The following is a 24,433-nucleotide window of genomic DNA, read 5'->3' as shown; positions in this document are numbered from 1 at the left end:
ACTAAAGCAAGAAAAATAAGAGGGCAGGTAAGGGAGAAAATGGATATAATAGAGAACAAAACAAGGATGGAGAAGCTAAACTGAAGCTAGGAATTAGATGAGCATACTAAAAAAATGTTTTCATGCTGAGAAGTACATTTAATAGAGGACGGCTCATTTTGCCTGAACTTTCTAGCAGCCAACAACAGATTGACCACTCTGCAATGCAGGGGAAAGTCAGTGGATTAAGAAGTTAAATGTTCTGTTGCTGATGGAAATAAGGCCCCTGCACAGTCACAAGAAAAACATTTCAGGGACCCAGGCCTGGGACCATGAGGTGTAGGGGTAAGATTTATTGGAGTAGAAATAAAAGACTGCCCCAGAAAAATTAACGTGGGTGGTGTGGTGGTGCGTGGGCAGGCTAAATAGCCATCTCAGAGGGTGATTAAAGAAAATTGAATTTATTTAAGGAAAAGGGGATGGGGGGTGGGGATATTCAAAGGGAAGGGTGACACAGATAAGAGGGGGCCTTGGAGACAGGTTCAGGGGGTAAGCCTGAGATGAGCTGCTGCTGCCCATCGCTTCCCTGGTTGCAAGTCTCATGGAGTCCCTTAGAGGTTGGGGGATACGCACCTGTTGGGAATGGCAAGGGTGTGCTCCTCTGAGGGAGGGCACTCACTGGGTCCTTTGTCAGGAGCATATTCATCTCTTTCTTGCAGGTGGAAATCTTGGGGCAGGTCTCAGGGGAGGGTCTTAATAGAATATTCATCAGCTTCCCACGTGTGCTCTTTCAGGGTCGTGGTCTCACTGATGGGTTGGTGCCAGGACAGGGGGTCATTAGTCAGTGTAGCTGATCCTAAGACAGCCACAGCATCACTTGTCTGGTTTTGCTGCTTTTCTGGGCCTGGAGCTGAAATACAACTGAGGCCTGGATGTATTTGATTTCAGTCAGAACTTCATTGTTCTGGGTGTTTAATGCTTAAGATCTCTTCCAGGACTCCTTTTTATTCCCATGTCCTAACCTGATGACTAGCAACATGCCAGGGAAGGAAAGGTCAGGGTAGGGTCTGAACTGCCTGAACATGACAGGTGTTATGAAAGGTCAGGGGTCTAATCCACATGCCTACTGACCTGCTAGGGGAGGAAAGGTACCCTGGGGATAAGGTCCTTGTGTCCCAGTTTTGCCCATTGCTAGGCACCACTGGCTTTCTACATTGGTGACCTTTGTGGACGTGGGCAGTGTCCGTGCTCTTCTCATGCCTGCCTGCTACCTGTGAACGTTGGTGTCCAACCTGCCTTTGCTAAACCTGCATTGTCCAGTCTCAATTAGAATTCTGCTAAATCAGTTTAACAAGAATCCCCCTATCCATGACATTTGATCAAGCTCCTCATCTCCTACTTTTGTTGGGTAAGTCTTTTTTTAAAAATATATTCTATTGATTTTTTTACAGAGAGGAAGGGAGAAGGATAGTTAGAAACATCAGTCAGCTGCCTCCTGCACACCCCCAACTGGGGATGTGCCCGCAACCAAGGTACATGCCCTTGACTGGAATCGAACCTGGGACCCTTCAGTCCACAGGCCAACGCTCTATCCACTGAGCCAAACCGGTTAGGGCGTTGGGTAAGTCTTTGACCTGCCTTTAGCAAGAATCCTGTAAAGCCAGGTTAGCAACCCAACCCTGGATGTCTCTTCTTAGTAATTTTCTATCCACTGACCCGCCATCCCTTGCTCCATGCCTATAAATCCCCACTAGCCCTTGTTATATTTGGCCTTGAGCCCACTCTCTATAATACTCCAAGGCAATAGTCTTAAATAAAATCCTCCTTATCATTTTAACAAGTGTCAGAATGATTTCTTTCTTTAACAATATCTGGATTAAACTTTAAATTTTCTTTGCTGACCTTGCTTTTCATTGTGTGCCACTAGCTTGAACTGAGGAGCATTCTGGAAATAAGGAATTGCTAAAGAAGCAAAAGTTTTCCCTGGAAAACTTTAATAATTTTTATATAAAAGGTAATTGAAGTTGTGGGGTTTTTTAATTACATTCTAGTGGTGTCTGGGGGAAGACTCGGGAGAAATATCTCTCAGGTCTCAGCAACAAGGAACTGTTAGTGTAGAAACCTAGTTAGTCACTAATAAGGGAAGGGAGCAAATGGAATCAGACATTAAACCTAATAAAGTGGAGAGCTGAATCGACATTAAGCCTGATTCACTAGGAAGCCACAGCGTTCATAGGCTCCCCAGGGGAACGCCACCACATCCTCCACCCTCCAGGAACTAATCCCCTAAACTGGCAGGAAAAGACATTTCTGAAAACAACCCGCCCGCTACCTCGAAATGCCTTTGCTAGGCGCATGTGCAGGAGAACCCAAGATGGTGGCCATAAAGGGGAGGTGTCTAACCTGGGAAAACGACCAGGTTGATTAGGGAGAGGGCCAAGCACAAGCCCACAAAAGGCTGGGAAAGAGAATTGTTGATTTTGTTGCTGTTGTTGTTAATCCTCATGAGAGGATCCCCCCCCCCCCGCCCCCCATTGGTTTTAGAGAAAGTAGAAGGGAGAGAGGGAGGGAGAGGGAAAGAGAGAAACATTGATGTGAAAGAGATATATTGATTGATTGCCTCCTCTACTCGTCCCAACCTGGGTGGGGAAGGAACCTGAAACCCAAGTAGTGCTCTTGAACCAGGAATCAAACCCGAGATCTTTTGGTGGGCGGGTCGGCGTGCTAACCATTAGAGCACACAGGCCAGGGCGGTTGCTACCTTTTTAAAGCCTTTTTTCCCTAAGCCTAAGGAAATATAATCAAAGCTTAACAAAGGCCTCTCTTGGTAGCGGGCTTTTGCCTGATCATTCATTTGTTCATGCTCTCATGCTCTCCTGCCCTCATGCTCTCTCCATAGCAGCCATGGCCCAAGCAGGACCTTCAAGTGCTCCCCAACCATGGGCCAGGGCGTGTTTAAGGAGAGAGTCGCAGTCATTATCTACTGTGAGCTAACATTGAAGACTGTCAAGATCTGTCAAAAAAAAAAGTTTGCTGCTGAACATTTATACTTTTGGTAAGTACATCCATGTCTCAAAAAAATTAAAAAAGTCTGGAAACAAGCATCACTGTCTAATACATTATGTCGAGAATTAGAGGAACAAAGGACAATTAGTTGCACTCCTCATGTTTCCGAATGAAGAATCCTTCTTAAGAAAAATGGTTCTCAAACTTTTTACCTTAGGACAACTTTACACTTTTAACTATTATTGAGGACACCAAAGAAAGTTTGTTTATATGGGTTACATACAAAAAACTAAGAAATTTTAAAGATTTAGTTATTAATTCATTTAAAAGATCAGTAATAAACTTTTCACATATTGACGCAAATAACAGTTACATAAAATAACCAATTTTCAAACTAAAATATTAGTGAGATGAGATGCATCATTTTACAATATATATATCCTACATAATAAAGAGCTAATATGCAAATTGTGGTCACTCCCTTGCGCCCTCGTGCCCTTACGCCCTCGGGCTGGGGCCAAGGGATCTGAGGCTGGGCTGGGGAACATGAGGCCATGCTGGGGCCGGGGGACCTGAGGCCAGGCCAGAGGACCTGAGACTGCACCCTTAGCCAAGCGGGGCTTGACAGGGTGGAGCCGGCCGGGTCTGGGTCTCATGCGATTTAAAGGTGCTCGCGGGTGGGCGGGGACTTGACTCTGGGTCCGACGGTGTGCCCCAGACTCTGACAGGAGGGAGATTTTCATATACATTTTACTAATTTTCTTGCATCTCTCACAATTCTATTATAGAGAAAGGGCAAATAGCAATATTAAAATATTTCCTCTAATTAGTTCCCTTTTAAGGTGCACGAATTTTGTGCACTGGGCCACTTGTGTACATATATGGCAAATCCTTTTAATGTCGGAACTTAATAGAAGATAGCTGAGTCTTCAGATTTCCCTCTCATTCACATTGCTTTGGTTGAAGTATATGAAGAGGATCCAGTCTCATACAGACATGTGGTTGGAAAGGAGGACCTTGCATACCCTTAAAAGGAGACACAGGGATCTTCTGACCACACTTTGAGAATCACTCCTTTAAAGAAATTTTCCACCCTAGCCCATTTGGCTCAGTGGATAGAGTGTCGCTAGGGTTCCCGCCACTCCCCAGCCTTCTCCCTTCCCCCCCTTGGCTACTCAGTCCTACTTGTCTATATGGGGGGTGGGGGGCTAGGGTTGGCAGGTCAGTAGCTCTCCGTGGGTGGGAGGGTTGGGCAGGTGGGAAAGGGGGCAGGGCTACATACTCCAGCAGCAAAATCACAAGAAAAATAATAAAATAATGATAAGAATCAAAAGAATAAGGGAATGGATTGAAAACAAGAAAATAAATTATTTCAGAGGAAAAGATCCTCCTATCTGATTGAACTTGAGGCTCATAGTCTTGTAATCTTAGGGCATTGTATGCTGATGCACTTTGCCAGGAGTCAAAAAAATTGCTTATATCCCACACTTTAGTTAGTAGGTGTCAGATTTCACTAGCCCACCAAGAGACAGTGGGCTGCTCAGCCTTGGGAAATCCCTTCCTCCCCTACAGCCAAAACCAGCGCCAGAAGATAAAACACGCACACCAAAATAAAGCTGTCACGTCTCTGTCATTGTAACCACAGCCCACTAAAGTAGACCGTTACCTGCATGCTCAACATAAAGAGAGTGACTGTGACAATAACAGATCTAAATAGGACCCAGAACCTCTTCACATAATGAATTTCAACATAATAGACTGAATGCCCAGAATGTTGTTAAAAATCATCCATCACACCAAGAACAAGAAAAATTACAATGTGAATTAGAGAAGATAATCAAATGACACAAACACTGAGCTGAATCAGTTGTTGGAACTATTTGACAAGGATTTTAAATCAGCCATCATAAACATGTTTCAAAAATTAATTATAATTGTATTATGAAACAAATAAAAAAAGAAATCTATGCAAAGAAACAGTGGAGAGACATGTATATGGAAGAATGGAACAGAGTAGAGAACCTAGATATAGACCAACATAACTTCCTGACCTACTGAAGTACATATGCATAGTAAGATAAGCAATAATAGGCGAAACATGTATAAGACCAAAAACAAAAATACACAAATATTTAAAATTTTATAGTGGTATGAAATAAATTTTTCAATCCAATTATCCATTGTTCATGCAAATTATGTCATTAGTCCATATATTTCTCTTTAGTTTTTATTTTTTGCTACCAATCTTGAAGAAAATGAAGGCTTTAAGAAAGTATTTCTGAAAATAACCCAAAACAGAAGGAATACATTTCCACACTTCTGAAAGCAAGAAGTGCTCATTAGTCTTTATTTCATAGCCAAGAAGAACATAAGTTGAAACTAGCTTTAAAAAGAAAAAAGAGAAAGGACAGAGAATACTGACTTTCCTGAGGGTTTACAAGCAACCCAGCAAGTCTTTGGTTTATGTGGCATTATATCAATATTTGGCATAATTTAGTGTGACACAAATTAAGATCTTCATATTTTCCTTTTCTGAAAAGCCTCTATATTGTTTAAATATCATGTTTAATTAGACTGTACAACTCTCTAAATGAGCTAAGTGGTTCTACAATAGTGCCACTGAATCTAGGCTTCTGAGCAAGTGCTAACTCAGCATGATTTCTGAATAGTTGGTAAATGAAGCATCTGAATTCTGGAGGTTTTTTTTTTTTTTTTTTTTTAATGAAATCACTTTCTTAAAAAATCTCAGAATTACATGTCTATCAAAATAACAGTTCTAGCCAAAATACTTAGGTATTTGAAAAAGAAAGGGCAAATATTTCATTAACTAATGGATGAAAAGGTAATTATCAAATATGTTTCATTAGTATAACACTATGGTACCTCCTAAGGTAAATATAAAAGAAGAATATACTAAAAAGGGGTCACCTTGAAAGCATCTTCTAAATGATGTTTGAAAAACCAAACCCAATTCTGTACTTAATTAGTATGAGGACAGGAAGACAAGGCATCATTCCTGTACTCCTTTAGCGACAAGTCCTTCAAAGACGTTATAAGATTCCTTCAATCTAGAAAGGAAGTGATCTGATCAATTCATTCGCAGTAAGAATTCCTCTTTGATGACTAGTTTTATTTTTAAGAACGGGAAGAAATCATCAAATCATGAAAATGAATCTCTAGTGATAAGATATCTGGTGTCAGGGACTCAGTGGTGGAGGGTGTCTGACCTGTGTGCTCCAACAGATCTAAACCATCACTGCCCTGGCGGTCAACAGCTAGCTGTGGAGGGGCTGGATCCTGGTGGGGGAGAATCACAATGCTTCTTGCTGCCGCAACTTAACATTTGCAAGTTACAGAAGAGAAACATGTCACTGTCCGAACCATGACAGGAAGTAAAAAATAATGCAGTGCATAGATCTACCGTGAACGGTTAAATATGCCATCGTGCTGTGTCTGATGTGCAAATGTAAACATGCAAATCTTTTACCTAGAAGGAATCTACTACTGTCACAGCAACGTATGCCTTTCCAATCATAATACCTCTACATGTCCTCTTTTTGTGTAGCTGTGTGCACGGTGTCCAGAGGGTGTGACTTGTGTAGAATGTAGTTAAGTGCCACTATTCATGTTCCAAATCCACAGACCACACCCGATTAAGTGGCTTCTTGAATCAAATAGGGGCAGAATGATTAGTTTTGCCCAATAATCCATTCCCAGTAGAGTTTCTTATGAATGAATGAATTGACAACCAATAATATGTTTGAGACACTGTATTAGAAAATACAAAGATGAATATGACTACATTACTGTGTTGTTCGACATTCTCAAATTCTGGCTGAGGATAGACACAATAGAAAAACAACAACATTGAAACAGATACAGAGAAACACTTAATAAACATACTCAGAGTGAAAGAAATAGCCAATTTGTTTAGAGATGTGAGGGACACTTTAGCAGAGGAGGTGAATTTTAAGAAGACTGTCATAGAAGAAAGATAATCATTTGGTATGTACTGTATTTTTGTAGTAATTTCAAGTTGTTTATTTTGAGCGCTTCATGAAAGTCTGCCAACTAAATTATTTATGCTCTGTAAGGATATCATTTTTCTTTTGAAACTGTCTCAATTACTAACATATACTTGGCATTTACCAATTTAACACTTGGAGTTTCTATTCTTGTGAATAGTAGGCCTGTGATATGTTCTCACTTGTGATGTTTGATGAGGCACATTTTGAATCACAGCTTTTCGAGATGAGCGTGTGGGAATGACTCACATAGCTAGTAGGTGAGACTGGTGACCTCCCACTCTCCACAGTCTGACATGGATTTGTTGTACTTTCTTATCTGCGACATCAGCAAAAACACTTGTGTTGTGAAAAAAAATTGCAATTTCATCTAGAATACTAATAATAGAATAAGGTATATAATAGTGCCTACTTTATTTTAATGGGGAAATTAACCTTAACTATAATCTCTTCTGAATTTGTTGAATCAGTTGTCATTTCTTAGCATGTTCAGTTGTATTTTAATGCATATTTTAAGGATAACAATTTTATTTTATTTTTAAATCTTTTAAATTAAATTTATTAGGGCATCATTGGTTAATAAGACTATATAGATCTCAAGTGTACAATTCTATGATACTTCATCTGTATATTGCATTGTGTTCTATAGGGAATAGTATGTATTAAAGTATCATTGGCAAATTTGAAGAGTCACATTAGTCTGTATTATTTTCTCAGACAATGTAGCATGCATGCCATACTTTGCAAACCATAAGGAATCAATATATTCTTTCTAACTGGGCAAGATAAAAAGAGAAACATTTTTATATTGTTTACCCCTTTATAAACAATCTTCATAATTCAACTAATTGTAATACCCAATAAGGATTGTATTGGCTTAAACTAACAAATTTAAAACAATCAAACAAATAAAAATACTAAGAGGCAAACTAGTTGTTGACAATGAGTGTAAATTTCTTATTTACACTAGTTTGTAAAATGTTTCATAAACTTTGGCACTTAGTAACTAGTTGGCCTATTATTTCACTAATGATAAGACAATCACTAAAAAGAGTTTCCATTTGCCATTATTTGCCAGGCTGAGGGACTCCACCGGTGCATGAATCCATGCACCAGGCCACTAGTATGCATATAAGATCTTTGGTTAATCTCTTCCTGTCCTTCCCCCTCGCCCCTCCCCTCTGAGATTCATCAATCTGTTCCATGTTTCCATGCCTGTGGTTTCTGCTCCTGCATTGAGCGTCTGCCTCTGGTGGTCAGTACCATCATAGCTACTGGCCAGTTGGCCGGTCACTTAGGCCTTTATATACATAGATTTAATACCAGTAAAATGACATTCATTCTACTTTCTTTATTCTAATACACAAATTTTCTTCATAAATATGGCCAAATAATTATGCTGCTAGGATATATGCAAATATAATCATAAAGAGAGAGTAAACAGTTATTGTTAAATAAATGCTGGATGAGTCATTCCTGATAAGACACTTATAAGGGAAGTTATTTTAATGGTGTTCTCTTCTTTTAATATCATGATTTATGTTGCAGAGTCAAAAAATATTAGTTGTACTTGATTATTATTGACTTAAAACTAACATTTAAAGCAACATGAAAATTATCTCTTTAAATATCTATTTAAAGTATTTCTACAAACCCTGGTGGGGTAGCTCAGTTGGTTAGAACATGGTCTGGATACGCCAAGGTTGCAGGTTTGATCCCTGATCAAAGCACATGCAAGAATCAACCAATGAATGCACCACAAGTTGATTACTCTCTCTCTCCCTCTAGCTAAAAACCAATAAATAGAAGTAAATAAACTATTTCTATGAAGTATGTCTGGAGAATCACAAGCCAACAGTTCTGTTCCTCTGGTTCTCTTACTACTAAATGCTTTCCTTGCCTGTCAGAACCACTTTGTATCTTTCTATAGCAGACTGTCCTGCTAGATTAGGATGAGGGGTAGAATTTTTTAATTTTTTTGGTTTGTTTGTCTTTGTTTTGATTTTGGACATCAATTTCAGTTGCTCTTATTTTACACACATGCACACACAAATAATGCCAGACTTTTGAACCTACATCATGGGTAGGATTATTTCTCTGGTGTTTATTAGAGATCAAGTTTAGGTATTCTACTATTCTCTCTTCCTCTCTCTTCTGCTAGTCAAGGGAAAAAGTTAATCTCTCAGAATTTAAAAGCTATGCAATGCTGTGTTTCCCTTTATTTTTCACTCAATTTTAAAAGGACCATTGTGATCAGACAGAATTCCTTATAACATGTAAAGGCTGACTCCATAGGTTTCTTCCTAGTGAAAAGTCATTTTTTCTTTCACTAACATTAAAAAAAAATGCTAATTGATAAACTAGTTGTTCATGACAAACTGCTCTTCTGGGGTTTTAACCCTTTTATATCAGTGATATGTGGAAAGGGCAGATACGATATACAAAAGATATGGAGGATTCGGTCAGAAGGCTATAACTGTAACAAGCAGTTTACACTAACTTTGTTTTATTTCCAACTGACCAGGTAGAAAGAAAACTCAATTACATTCAAGTCAAGGGAGACCAAGAGCTGTGATGGAGTGCTCCCGGATTTACAATCAGAAATCCAACCAGTTCCATTTCTGTCACTTGGTAACTGTGCAACATCGGCGGCACTTGGCCTCTTTGAGCCTTCAGTTGTGTTTCTAGTAATTGAGAATAAAAATACTTCGGGCCAACAGTCCAGCATTATATGGTTGAGAGTGTGGATGCTAGAGCCAGCCTCTCTGAATTTAATTTCTGGTTCTGCCCTACACTAACTGTGATGTCAAGCAAATTGCTTCATTTCTTGGTGCCTTGGTTTCATCATCCACAAAATGAAGATAAGAATAATAACCTATTTCTTAGTATTATGATGAGCATTGAGTTAGTATATGTAATGTCTTTGACATAAGTACTCAATGAATGTTACTATTTTTTATTTTATTTTTATTCAGGGGATGTAAGAATTAAGAAAAAATGTAGACAGTATCCTAAAATCAAATCATTACACAAAATTAAAGAAGCATTATATAATTAAGTAAATTTAACATAGCTATTCTATTTCTAATATTAAGAATCCTTGGTTGGGTTTACTTACATAATTATAGCATCACATACAAATCCCTTAGAAATTTGTTACATTTTATGTTTAATTTTCACCTAGCCTCAAGGAGTTAAAATAGCTTTTTTAAAGCACCAACTTTCTGAATTTGGCACCATTTTTCAAAACTTATTAATTCACAAAAGTTGGCAATAGGCCATGAATTCCTTCAGAAATAATTACAAAGCAAGTGCATTCAACTGCCTTAAAAATAAATTCAACTTTCCTCCTAAAGGGGGAGGAATTTATAATAAAATTCTTACATTTTATCTTAAGTTAATTTGTAGACATTATAAATTCTGTGTTTTAGGAATCAATCAAACATAATTTCGATGAACTATACACAGAAATCCCAATAAATAGAAATAAACTTTTAAAAATTATCATGTTGTTCACAACAACAAAAAAGAATCCTCACAGAATTAGACATGTCCCTGCACAATATTATAGGTTTAAATATACAACTCAGATTCCAGAGCTATTATTATGGTCTCAAAGTCTGAGAGTGAAACTGAAAGATGCACTTCAGCAGCAAATATGTGGCAATTATCATGAAATGAACTTCATTCCACATTTGTGCTAATCACCATGGTAACCTGCATTCGACGGATTCTTTCTGGGAAATATTCCAGACTCTATCAGACATTTTTAGTTTAGAAGGTTAGAATATTTTTACTTACTTGGTTGCTTATTTTGTTTCTGGCAATGTATAATGGCATTATAAAAGAATGTTCTAGAATATTGAAATTGTTAGGTAATTACAACCAATGAGGGTACACTAATAAGGATCTTGTGTTAGAAAGGCAAGAAGAATATTAAATACTAATATTTATTAATAATAGTTCATACATATGCTAATGAATCCAGAAGCTTAAAATTATTTTTAGTATTCTAAGTGATTTAAATTCAACATATATTTCAACTGTTAAAACAACTTCACTTCAACACAGTCTTAAATATTAAATATATTGCATATAACATTGAGTTTTATCAATAAAATGTTCTTAATAATTTCTCATTCTGCCAGAAGGAAAAAATAATGTCCATTTTGGCGATTTAATGTTTGGAGAACTGTATTATCTTAGGATGCATAGCAAAAGAATGATGAGTGTTGGCTCTGGAACAGAATCACCATTCTCAAGCCCACATGCATGGCTTGGGAGGTGATCAGCATCAGAGAACCAGGACACAAAAGAGAGAGTATGGACTGGCAATTCACATTATCCTTATTCCTTTATGGGTAAGATGTATTTTGCTCTTATGTATTTTGTATTGGAAACAATATTCCCTAACATTGTCTTTTTAAAATTTTATTGGTAACTTAGAATGCAAAGTATTTTATTTTTAAACTTCTAAACTTTAAAACAAGGCTGCTCAGGTTAAATAATATAGTTTTCCAAAGCTTAATGTGCTTGCTTGGAGCTCAACTTTACTGCTTAAAGTACAAAAACAACTTTCTAAAACTCCTAGGTGAGACACTACTGTTTTGAAGATTTGTGATTTAGATGAACTGATCCAATCTCAGTTGGTAACATCCCTTTTTTCCCCGTTGGTAAGGGTTTAAAAAATTCTAGAACAGATGCATTTTTTTCTAGTCTTACACTGACAATTTCATTCCAAATATCTCCTGAGAGGCATATATCGTATACAGGAATCCATCTTCATCCTTCTCACTTTCATACGCTTCCGATATCGGTGTGGACACACTCACCATGCTGTGCCCATTCACTAACAGGGAGAAGACTTGATTAGCTTTGAGCTGTAAGCACCTTCTAATTATCTTGATGAGTTCACTCATGTTGACATGATCAGGTACAAGAAACTTGGTTTTATCCAGGACAGGAAGCTGCTTCTCACCCTTGTATCGTTCTATTATCACTGGGTTTTTATTTTCTTCTAATAAATTTACTGATTTAAATAAAATAAACATGGTCTTTAATACATCTGGACTTCGTTTTTGGTGAAAGATGAGAAATGATGATTTAACCTTAGTTTTAAATGGACAGTAAATTATGCTAAATTGATTTATCAAATAATCCACTATTGCCTGCTGACCTCATACATCAATTTTATCATCTAAATTTCCATGTGTAGAGAGTGCTACTTATATAGTCTTTATTTATTGTGTTATCTCAAGTAGACATTTTAATAAAGAAAAGATCTTTACCCATGAAGAGGGAGAGAAACTTTTTAAAAGTGTTTTTGCTTTGTTTTGTTTTACAATTTTTGTTATATATTTCAGTGGCTATTTTGGGTAAAATGTCCAAGAAAATAATCAGGCAGGGTTTCATGTTAGAAATAGAAAACACTCTAAATACTTAAAACAAGAAGTATTTTAATACAGGGACTTAAATGCTTAGCAAAATTGTTGGATGAGGTAAACCAGCTGTTTCTAGTTTGAGGTTCTTGGAATAACTCCAAAAAAATGATAAAACTCACCATATGAGGCTTCATCATCTCATGTCACCACCAGTTGTACCATCTAGGTCTAACGTTGCGGTCATTCTCAGGACAGTCTCCAGACACAGGACAATGGGAGAATGGACACTTGAAGCCGGCAACCAGAGGTTAGGGGTCAGGTCAAATTGCTGCTTCTGCTACTATTTCTTGAAAATGAACAGTGGCAACTACTACAGGGAATCCATGACCTTCCAGGTCGGTGGTGAGAGCCAGAAGCCACAGGAATACCTCTGCCTCAAGGGCACTTGCAGTTTTGTGAAATTGCATCTAATGGGTAGAATCTGAGCTCCTTGAAAGTATGGAAACTGTAACTCTTACCTTTCCAATCTCCTCAAATAGAAGCTGGGTGGAATAAAGGCCGAGAAAGTCTCTAAATATCTACCACCACAGGTTAAAAAACATATTTTAGAGCAAATTACAAAGAATATCACAATAAATTATCAATGTTATTTTAAGTTAAAGGCAAGCAAAGAATTTAGTTCTGATGTGTGGCAACTGGCATATAGTTAGAGGTCAATACATTTTTCTGGAATAATTTCGTTTATAAATTGTTAGAGAAGAGAGAGAAGAAAAATGTCATGAGTAAAAATAGCATGTTTTTACATTCCACTTTAATTTTAATGATTTTAGAAAACTCTTATGCTTCTTGAAGCATAGAAGAGGTATTTAAAAACTTTTAAGTGAATAGAATGCTGAAGATATCATTTCAAATGAATGTACACAAATTGTTGAAATGGCATCACAAAGTTAAAGTGAAATATTTCATTAAAATACACTATCCCAAATTGATAAAAATTTTCTTAAGATTTTAAGCAAATGAAGAATGTTTGAAAATTTGAAAAAAAATACTAGGGATGTATAAAATAAAAATCTTTGATAATTTCATTGCCATTATAAGATACTAGAATCCCGGTGCACAAAATTCTTACACGTGGGGCGGGGGGGTTCCTCAGCCTGGATTGCAAGAGGGTTCAGGCCAGGCCTAGAGACCCTACCCGTGCGCAATCAGGGCCAGGGAGGGGTGTGGAAGGTTGGCCATCAGGGAAGGGACCAAGAGAGGGCTCCAGGGCGAGTCCAGCCCATCTTGCTCAGTCCCAATTGGCCGGACCCCAGCAGCAAGCTAACCTACCGGTTGGAGAGTTTGCCCCCTGGTGGTCAGTGCATGTCATAGTGAGTGGTTGACTGGTCATCTGTCTTCCCCCTGGTGGTCAGTGCACGTCATAGCGAGTGGTTGAGCAACCTTAGCATATCATTAGCATATTACGCTTAGATTGGTTGAATGGATGACCAGACACTTGGCATAGTAGGCTTTTAACATAGGCATATAGGATTTTCCTCCTGGTTGCTCTTTCACTTTAAGTATTTTTTTTAATTATGGAATATCCTGTATTACAGTTTTTATCCTGTATTTTTCACATAGCAACATCATTAAGCATTTTTCATAATATTAAAGTTACACAAGTAATAAAATTAAGAGCTGCACAGTAATTCTTTATGTGCGCAAAACATAATTCATTTGTACTCATTGTCACATATTTGTGCTTATTGTAATGTTTCACATTATAAAAAATGCTCCTTTATGAACATTTATTTTATCTACATCTTTTAATAGAATTACTAAACATTTCTCACAAATTTGTTCCTAAAGAATTCTTACCTCCTAATACTTGTGAAATCTATGCTTTCTTTAAACCTTAAAATTTCATGTATGTTGATCAAATTGTCCCTCATCCCCATCAATAAAATTTATCCAATTAAATGAGTTATGAGATAGAAAAAAAAAGATAGAATTATAAAAGATGCTGGTTTAGGGCCTGAAATAAAAGAAGTCAAGGATTTTATATTTGGGAACCTGAATGGAAAAAAATAATTGTTAAAAAAAATTGAAGTTTTTCACAGAACTGAGAGAAGTAGAATTGTTTTTGGTTTATTGGGAGATTAAAGCATTAGTCCTGCAAACAAATGCTAAATTTTGTTTGGTTTTGACTTGTGTCAGATAACAGCTTTCTTACATCAGTTAAGAACTTCAAACTTTTAAATGATAGTTTCTAATTTTCATCTTTGCATTGGCATATGGAAATCATTGCCTTTTGTGATATTATGTCTTTTAAATATATCTTGGAAATATCCAAATAAATAGCCACTATGTGTGTGTGCATTATATCAGCAGTACTACCTGCCCCATTATTCCAAGATTAAGTATAATTTTATGTTGTTTACTTAAATAGTAACTACATAGCCATACCTTGCATAATAATTTTTGATTGAGGATTTATAAACAGCTTTACAACAGTTATCTTCTTAATCTTTTCAACTTGCTCTGAGGGCTTAACTAAGTAACTCTAAGCATTTCTGATTTATAATGGGGAAAATGAAATGGGCAGGTGATATTATTTATTTGTAATAGATATTGACTGAGCTGGGAATGAAGCCAGGACTCTGGAGTGTTGTTCATTCTCTAGTCTCGTGTCTTGGTTATAGAATCTAATGATTAATTATTTTAATTGAGTTGCAATAACATAGCAAATTAGCTGACATTCTATCAAATGGAACCACATACCTACAGTCCTATAATCAATGAGGTCAACAGCAGCAGCATCTCTAACATACTTTATATTGAGGGCTTTCTGAATCTAAACTAAATCAATTAAACTGAAACACTAAATGACAATTGGTAAGGCTGTCCCCAGAATCTTCTACAAGGCTTTATCATCTCTTACCAGGGATGTATTAAGAAGCCATTTAGGCCTCAATTTCTTAGCAAGTTTTTCTTTTTTTTTTTTTTTTTTAAATCTTTATTGTTCAGATTACATTTGTTCCTCTCCCCCCCCCCCCCCCCCCCCGCATAACTTCCCTCCTCCCAGTTCCCGCCCCACCCTCCGCCCTCACTCCCCACCCACTGTCCTCATCCATAGGTGCACGATTTTTGTTCAGTCTCTTCCCACATCTCCCATTCCCCTTCCCCCCCAAGAATAGTCTGTCCATTCCCTTTCTATGTCCCTGATTCATTATAATCACCAGTTCATTCTGTACATCAGATTATTTATTCACTTGATTCTTAGATTCACTTGTTGATAGATGCATGTTTGTTGTTCACTATTTGTATCTTTACCTTTTTCTTCTTCCTCTTCTTAAAGGATACCTTTCAGCATTTCGTAAAATACTGGTTTAGTGGTGATGAACTCCTTTAGCTTTTCCTTATCTGTGAAGCTCTTTATCTGACCTTCAATTCTGAATGATAGCTTTGCTGGATAAAGTAATCTTGGTTGTAGGTTCTTGGTATTCATCACTTTGAATATTTCTTGCCACTCCCTTCTGGCCTGCAAAGTTTCTGTTGAGAAATCAGCTGACAGTCGTATGGGTATTCCCTTGTAGGTAACTGAGTTTCTTTCTCTTGCTGCTTTTAAGATTCTCTCTTTGTCTTTTGCTCTTGGCATTGTAATGATGATGTGTCTTGGTGTGGTCCTCTTTGGATTCCTTTTGTTTGGGGTTCTCTGCGCTTCCTGGACCTGTAAGTCTGTTTCTTTCACCAGGTGGGGGAAGTTTTCTGTCATTATTTCTTCAAATAGGTTTTCAATATCTTGCTCTCTCTCATCTTCTGGTACCCCTATAATTCTGATGTTGGTACATTTGAAGCTGTCCCAGAGGCTCCTTACACTATCTTCGTATTTTTGGGTTCTTTTTTCATTTTGCTTTTCTGGTTGGGTGTTTCTCGCTTCTTCGCATTTCAAATCTTTGACTTGATTCTTGCCCTCCTCTGGTCTGCTGTTGGGAGTCTGTATAATATTCTTTATTTCAGTCAGTGTATGCTTACTTTCTAGATGGTCCTTTATCACACCATCGAGGGTCTCATTAGATTTCCTGTACATCTCATCAAGTTTATCGACAGACTCTAGAACCCTCTTGAGAGACCTCAAAAGTGTGGTTCTGAACTCAATATCCTCCCATGATAGTTTGTCCTACTTCTTTGTCTCCGAATTTTTTACGCTTTCTTGGTACACCCCCTAGTAGTCTTTGTTCGCAGTCTTGTTGTAGTTAAGCCCTGATTGTTGTAGTTAATACTAGAGGGATTTGACCACCAGGCTGACCGGCTGTGAGAATCAGCTGTGTGGAAAACTTCTGTCCTCTGGGGAGGTGCTACTCTAGCCTTTGCCTGAGGCTATCCAGCAAATGGCTCTGCGCAGGGCTTGGGCGGGGCGGGATCAACAGGGTGGGTGGAGGGAGCAGTTATGGCTGCTCTCAGTCCCGGTCCTAGAGGCTCTGCTTCTCAGAACCCCGGCCGCCACTGCAAACCTCGGAGAGAAGGCTGCCCTCAGATTCCAACTGATGCCGGACAATCCCGCTTCTCCCGTCTGAGTCTGAGTCCCTAGAGACTCACCTGGATCTGGAGCCCAGAGTCTGAGACTCTCTCCTGGTTGAAAACAACAACCTCTCCCTCAGCCACCAGCCCGCTTTGCGCGCACACCTTGGTACCTTTATATTTTCCACACTGCGCCTCTTCTGAGCTTTGGTATGCTGTTCTCTTTCCTTCTAGTTGAAGAGTCTCTCCTCAGCCAGCTTTCCTGTGGTTCTGGGTGATGTCTGTTCCGTCTTTTAGTTGTATTTTTGAAGTGGTTGTTTGCGGCAGCAGTCTCCGGTGTTTACCTATGCCGCCATCTTGGTTATTCTGTCCTTAGCAAGTTTTTCTACCCTCTTTCTTTTCTTGACAAAAACCTTCTTATCATTTATGATCTTGAAAGATAATCTTGTCAGTGCTATAAATCTATGCCATAAAATGTTGAATTGTCAAAGCAGACTTAAATGAATAAAAAATTTTTACCCAACACCAAACTCTTCTAATAGTTAATAAATTATGTGAGCAAGCCACAGCTCCACGTGGAGAGACTGTGTTGCACACTTCTTGTTCTTTCCTTCTACCAGGCTGTTGCTCTGTCCCACCTCAGTCTGGCACCCTTAGGCAGCACTTCACATTCAGACTGACAACACGGTCTGCTTTTCCAAATGCCCTCTCTGTTCTTGCAGCTGCCCTCTCACACTGTCATTGTGTTCAGGAGATTCTGATTGCATTTCATGGTGTTTGGCTACTTTTGTATGAAGTGGCACATATGAATTCCCTAGAGAAAGCAATCCTTTTGTTGTTATAGGCCCTTTGCATCTATTTCCTTCTTCTTTTGTTGGTTCTTTAGCATTCCTAATTCCTGAACTTTTGGACCTTGTCTGTATTCATGTCAGGTAATAGAAACCACTCAATATTTTTAAGCTGATAGGAATTCAATACCAGAATTAAGGTGCTTACAAATTGTGCTGGAGAGGTTAGAGGTCAAGAAATGCTACTACCATTCACAGCTGCCATTCACCCACATGCATTTCACTGGTGTAGACAGACAGGCTGACTCTAATATACACTGAATGGCCAGATTATTATGACCACCCCATCAGTACTTCATTGACACTTCCAAAAATACTGAATATTCAAAACTTCCTAAGAAAATACTGTCAAGGTTTTATTATTATCATTATTATTTGTATAACAAATTCACTTCATTGTACTGATGGGGTGGTCATAATAATCTGGCCACTCAGTGTATAGAACATCTGCTGCGTCCTGCTTATTGGCCGCTCCACTAAATAACCAAAAATGGCCTCACCTCTTCCATGTCCAAATTTTCATTGAGATGAATGTGTGCATCTCAATGGTATAAGCTAATCTCATGCAGAAAACTAGTTGCATGTGGGATATGTAGTCATTACCACACAGCCCTGGTTATACAGGGGGCAGGAGCATCAAATCAGAGAAAAGTGGAACACTCCATTGAGTGCAAGCCAACAATACCTAACACATTTACTTATTACACTTCCACATTTTCAGAAGCTCATCTTATAACTTCAGGGTCCTGAGTCCACACCTGACATGACACATCCTTTCTCCCTCCTTCCAGCATTCCTCTGTCACATCTCTTCAGCAATTCACATCCTGGAAGAAGTGGCAGTCAGCCTTTCATAATTTTTTAAATTAATGATAATAGATTAATTGTTTGACTTCTGCAGTATCACAGAGGCCTTCTGTAATCATTAACTTAATTTTAACAATATTCGATTGGGAATTTCAGGTCCCATGGCCAGCCGACATGGGAAATGTATTACTAGTAAAATTTTGAAGCCTCTCACTTTAGGTCATCCATAAAACCACCTTTTTGTCCCTGTCCCAACTAGCCCCAAACCATGGTAGTGTAATATAACCAATTTCTTATTTTGTGATCATGAAATTAATAATAACGCACAAAATAAAAGGACTTTATTCTTGCAATATTTCTAGAAGACCAGAGTGATTTATCTATAAAAATAAAAGCATAATATGCTAATTAGATCAGACAGCTGAACGACCTCTGGATGTCCTTCCAGACGACCTTCCAGATGAAGCCGGGGCTGCGAGGGCTGAGCCCCTTGCACGAATTTTGTGCATCGGGCCTCTAGTTACTTATAATAGTGATAAAATAAAACTATGAACTTCAAAAGCGACCAAAAATGTTTAAAAATAGTTTGGAATTAATCTCCAAAAACTGTTTGTCTTGATCCCTTCTATGTTTTAGTCAGTAGAAACTAAATTGAATTCCTATCTGCTTTAGTCAGAATCATATCCCTTCAAAACCTTAAACTAATAATTTAGAAAATGATTTAAAGTTCCATATTTGGAACTTCCTACTTATATGATAAGAATGAACTATAACATGGAATAAAAAAATATCTGAAAATGTCTCCAATATTGTATATCTCATGAAAATTATATTCTCAACTTTCTTATCATTTATTCCCTTGCCCATTCTTTTATCTTTCTTCTTCTGACTCTCTTGTCTCACTGTAAAGAGTAAAATATTCGTTATTTTTCTTCAACTAGTATTTTATTATTTAAGAGCATTTTTCATTGCTCAGTCTATTTTTTTCCAGTGAATTAAGCACTGCTACAAAGCTGATATTTTTGATAAGTGTAGGGTTTTTACTATAATTGTACAGCACACCAGGATAGGAACATTATTGAAAGCAAAATGTTCAACATATTGTGACAGGACAAAAGAAGAGACCAAAAAAGAATATAATGTTACGGGGTTTTTCTTTTCTTTTCTTTCTTTCTTTTTTGCCTTTGGGCAATGAAAATTTGGTGTTACTGAGGATGCTGCTTTTTTACTGAGATACACTATTGACTATTTCTTAACAAATTCTTCTTGCTAATTATTATCAGGTAGTGTAAACTACAGAGGATATAAAGTGAAAAGTTTTAATCAGCCACTAAAAACAAATAAAAAAGTCCCCAGATTTGTTCATAAAGTGTCAGAAAGATGAGTACTTGTTTGCTTTACTAAATATCTGAAATATGAGTAATGTTTAGATGCAAATACTCCATGCATCTATTATGAACTAGTTAAAAATATGCTACTTACTAAACTACAAATTATACACTAACATGACTGTGATAATGTATTTTTTTGTAATTTTCTCTGAAAAAAACACACCAAATGACATCATTTTAATAATAGCACTTTAAAATGTTCACGGACATTTAAATATTTTGTTAAGTGGTAAGGTCTAAGTTATTTGTATGAGACATGAGCCCCTGTAGCATTTTTATAAACTGAGAATAAAAAAGGGACTGGTGAGCACAGAGCTCCATTCTAAATGTCTTAAAAGCAACCCCATCTTAATCATGCCCGTGCCTAGTGCTGCACACAAACAAAGTGTCCCTCAACTATTGTGTATTAAATGAAAAGCAGATGCTACAATAGCAATATGAAATAAAATGCTCATTATAAGTATATTATAGCTTATCATTGGGAAAGATTTGAATAAAGATTCAATACTTATTTACTCTTACTTTGTGCCCTGTGCTAATCTCCTTTGCATGCATTATTTTATTTACTTCTTTCAGCAAGCTGAGCATGCGGTGGGAGGAGGGGATAAACATAGTTCATTCCACAGCAATTTTATGGCATTAAGATGCAAATTAAAAAGAAAACATCAGAAGCATATCACAGAAGTGATAGTTGTTATCATGCCAGAAATTGTCTGGTTGATCAAGAAGCAAAGGATTCTGACTGAGGAGATGCTGTGCCTTAGGAGGCATGGCCATGTCAAGCATATACTTTCTGTACCATTGATGTGCAAGCTGTGGCTGCTCCCAGGACACTCTGAAATCCTTGTCAAGCATAGGAGTCACTTTAAAGGTAGGGGAAATCAATGCGACCCTCAGGAGGAGATAGGCTGCTTTGACAATGGGAGTCAGAAAGAGGAATCGACTTGGACATCTGTTGGTGCTCCCTTACCTCACTGTCACTGTGAACGGTCATGTGCAGCAACCACAGACTAAGAAGTATATAAGTTAGAGAAAAGAAGAAGAGGAAGGAGGAGGAAGAGGAGGAGGAGGAGGAGGAGGAGGAGGAGGAGGAGGAGGAGAAGGGGAAGGAAAAGGAGAAGAAGAAAAATGTCAAGAAGTCACCGCCCTCAGAAGTGAAAGTTTGGATCATACCTCCATGGAACACCATGACCTGTCAAGGTGCTTGGCGAGGAAGAGGGGACTCTGAAATAAATCGTGGAGGAGGGAGAATGTGGAATGATGGCAGCTCCCAGATTAACTGCAGAGATTGGAGCTAGCTGTAGTTCTCACAGACCTTCCTACCCAACATTTAAAATCTTGAGAGTATCAGCATTTCCCTCAGGAAGAGAAGCCTATGGGAACAATGAGAGCTTTCCTTTGTATAAGTGTGGAGTGAGGCAAAGGGCAGGGTGCCAGTCACGAAGATGCCCCTCTCAGGGCTGAGAGCAGAGCTCACTGAGAGCCCAGCTGCTGTCTTCTGACATCCGTTGCCACCTTTTAATGGAGGTCACACTGCCCACAGGCTGGTCTTGCCAATGGGTGAGGGTGGCAAGGATTCAGAGGCAGGCCTGTTCCTGGGTTAGACTCCTCTGACAGCAATTTTGGCTCCCCAACAGCCTTGCCAAACTTCCCTTTGAACTTCAGTCAATGACGTGTCCAGCCAACATTGCTTCCTTTCTTTCCTCCCTCCTTCACTCAGAGTCAGATTTGAATCGTGGTTGATGGCTCTCCCAGCCTCCATTGGATTTCTCCCCATTGCTCTCCCAGCTTGCTTCTCACAGGGCCCAGGCTCGCTAACACACATACTGACGGGGGGGGGGGGGGGGGGGGGGGGGGGGGGGGGGGAGAACCTGCCCCCTTCTTCACTGAGCAGCTTTGGCTGGAGTTTCATAATGAGCTGACAGCACAACAATCTTATCTTAGAAGGCTGACAAGCCTCCTATCTCCCAGAAATTAATCAAATTTTCAGGCCTGTAGAAGAGACCTTTCTAGTTTTCGCTGCTCCTGCAGATAATTATCTTAAATTTTTGCTCATTTCTTTGTTCAATTCAATGTGGTGCTTGGAGGAAGAAGTAGGTAACAGCATTTGGGGAGAGAAAAGAGATAATAGCCTTATTAAATTGAACACACCTCTTTTAAATCTTCAACATTGGTTTCAGCAAAGTTAAACTTTGCTCAGTTTTAATGGTCTCTTTTCCCACCTCACCATAGACATTTTTTACACATAGTTTTCATCTGTTCCCTTTTATTTCTATTACCAAATGTTTGATTATCAATCTCAGCACTATTCCTCCCTCAATTTGCATTCTTCCCCTTTCAAATGCTTTCACTGTCTGCTTACTCTTTATATCAGTCATTCATTTTAATCACATTTACTGAAAATCAACTGTGTGCCAGGCAAGGAAGGGGGATGAAAAAGTGAATATAATGTAGGTTTATCCTCAGGAAACTAACATTGTACTAAATACAAAACAGTCTAGAGCTTTTCAGTAGCTAAAAGCTACTTAAGGAGAGTAATTCTGCCTCCTTTTCAGCATAACTCCTGTTTCTGCCTTTGCTGTGAGCTACCCTGGTCATGTGACCTTACAGGGAAAGATGTGCAACCACAAAAAAAATATAGAAAGTTAACAATTTTGTGCATTAATGGATGCAAAATGAAGGAAAATTTATGTAACTACCACACAAAGGATGCTATAGAAAGCACATTTTTCCAATCAGAACTTTTTTTTTTCAGTAATCATGGAAAACTGCTTATCGTTAGCACTTACTACCAGTTGAAATGATTCTTTAAGGAAAGAGTGTAATTTTGAGCTATATCCAATTGGAAGTTTATCATAAAGCATGATTATTTGCCTTAATGCTTTATATACAGTAAAAATGTATATTAATAAGTTAAAAATCTGTTCAGATGTTTATGAGCTGCTCTGTTTAGAAGACCTTGCATGCAAAATTGACAAAGGCAGCCCTGGTGCAATTCCATCCTGTGAGTCTGTTCTGAGGAACAGGAGTCCTTTATCTCCATCTGCCTCCTGTCACCTAAGTGAGTGCTCCCACCCCATGGAAGATTTGGAGGGCATGGACACGAGCCCTCTGAAACCCAGAACTATCTTTTCAGTTGTGAACTAAAAGCTGACAAAGGTTATCACTTTTAAGGTGAGTGGTGATGACAATGAGCAATTATTATCTTTATGAATGGTCAGTTGAGGGGCTGGTGCAAAGGCTGAATTGTCCATTGTTGAAGCAGAAGCAATGAATTATGAAGGCAGTCCAATTCAAGTAGCACTGGCATCTTGAAAATGTCTGTACAGTCAATGCTTTGCCTTGGCAGCTTTGCAATAACACCACCTGTGATCTTACAGTTGAAGTGTGGTTCATGGCCTGTGCATATTAGTGGACAGCACTTAGCTGTGGTGGGAGATGCAGAGTCAGAATATGAAGAGGAGGAGGATGTGAAACTCCTTGGTTTGTCTGGAAATCGTTCTTTCCTGGAAGTGGTAGCAGGTTTCCACAGAAAAAAAAATAAAACTTGCTACTGCTGAAGGTGCTGTGGACAATGATGAGGATGAGGATGAAGATGATGCTGATGATGCTGATCTGATGCTGATGATTTTGAGAATGAGGAAGTAGGAAAAAAAGCTCCAATAAAGAAATCCATATGAGATACTCCAGCCAAAAGTGCACAGAAATCAAACCGGTATGGAAAAGACTCCAAATCATCGACACCCAGATCAAAAGGTTAAGAATCCTTCAAAAAACAGGAAAAAAATACCTAAACCACCAAAAGGACCTAGTTCTGTAGAAAACATTAAAACAAAAATGCAAGCAAGTATAGAAAAAGCACCTTCTACAATCCTGGGCACTACTGGTAAATTAAGCCCAAAGATGGAGAAAAAGAGAGAGAAGTATAGCTCATACTAAGTATCACCCACAGTCCAGACTGAAGTCTTCTATTTTAATCTCAGTCCCCTTTCCTGATTTGCCATTCACCCAGGCCCCCTTTTGGACTGAAAGAAATCTCACTCTTAATCTCCTACAGCACTTTTGACTGCTGTGATTAAGTGAACTTTTCTTTCTACTTGTTCATTTGCCTCACCTCTTTAACCATGTTTCAGACACCTTTGTATCTACATAGCTGCTCAATAAGTATTTGAATGGATTAGAAAATGACAAAAGCATACTCTCAGGAACAAAATCTATGGAAAACAAAACAAGAAAAGGAACCAACAACAGTAGCATCTGTCTATGAGTGCTCCTGAGAACTTCTCCTGTCTTTGCATTCTAGTTTAAATTTACTACCTCCAAACTCAGATTTTATCTTGGAACTTGATTTCCACACTCATCTCATAGATACAACAACCCTTCTTGGCCAATCTGGTATCTGACTTCAGTTTATTGGTAATAACTTATTGAGCTCTATCTTATTAGAGCTCTCCTTGGTTTTCCATTTTGACCGGGCCAGTCCTTTTATTTTCTTCT

The 24,433-nt window shown here is 38.3% G+C and overlaps 2 pseudogenes; one reads left to right on the top strand and one right to left on the bottom strand.

Moving 5' to 3' along the window:
- Positions 1-11,728: 11,728 nt before the first annotated feature.
- Positions 11,729-12,061, bottom strand: LOC139012819 (microtubule-associated proteins 1A/1B light chain 3B pseudogene; annotated as a pseudogene).
- Positions 12,062-23,014: 10,953 nt separating this feature from the next.
- LOC139012818 (nucleophosmin-like) overlaps positions 23,015-24,433 on the top strand; it is a 33,401-nt pseudogene continuing 31,982 nt past the window's right edge.

The sequence above is a fragment of the Myotis yumanensis genome, unplaced genomic scaffold (assembly GCF_028538775.1).
Source record: "Myotis yumanensis isolate MYYU_CA2020_CCGP unplaced genomic scaffold, mMyoYum1.0.hap1 SCAF_6, whole genome shotgun sequence".
Taxonomy (NCBI): domain Eukaryota; kingdom Metazoa; phylum Chordata; class Mammalia; order Chiroptera; family Vespertilionidae; genus Myotis; species Myotis yumanensis.
Note: the sequence above shows the minus strand (reverse complement) of the source record. Positions and strands in the feature narration are given on the sequence as shown.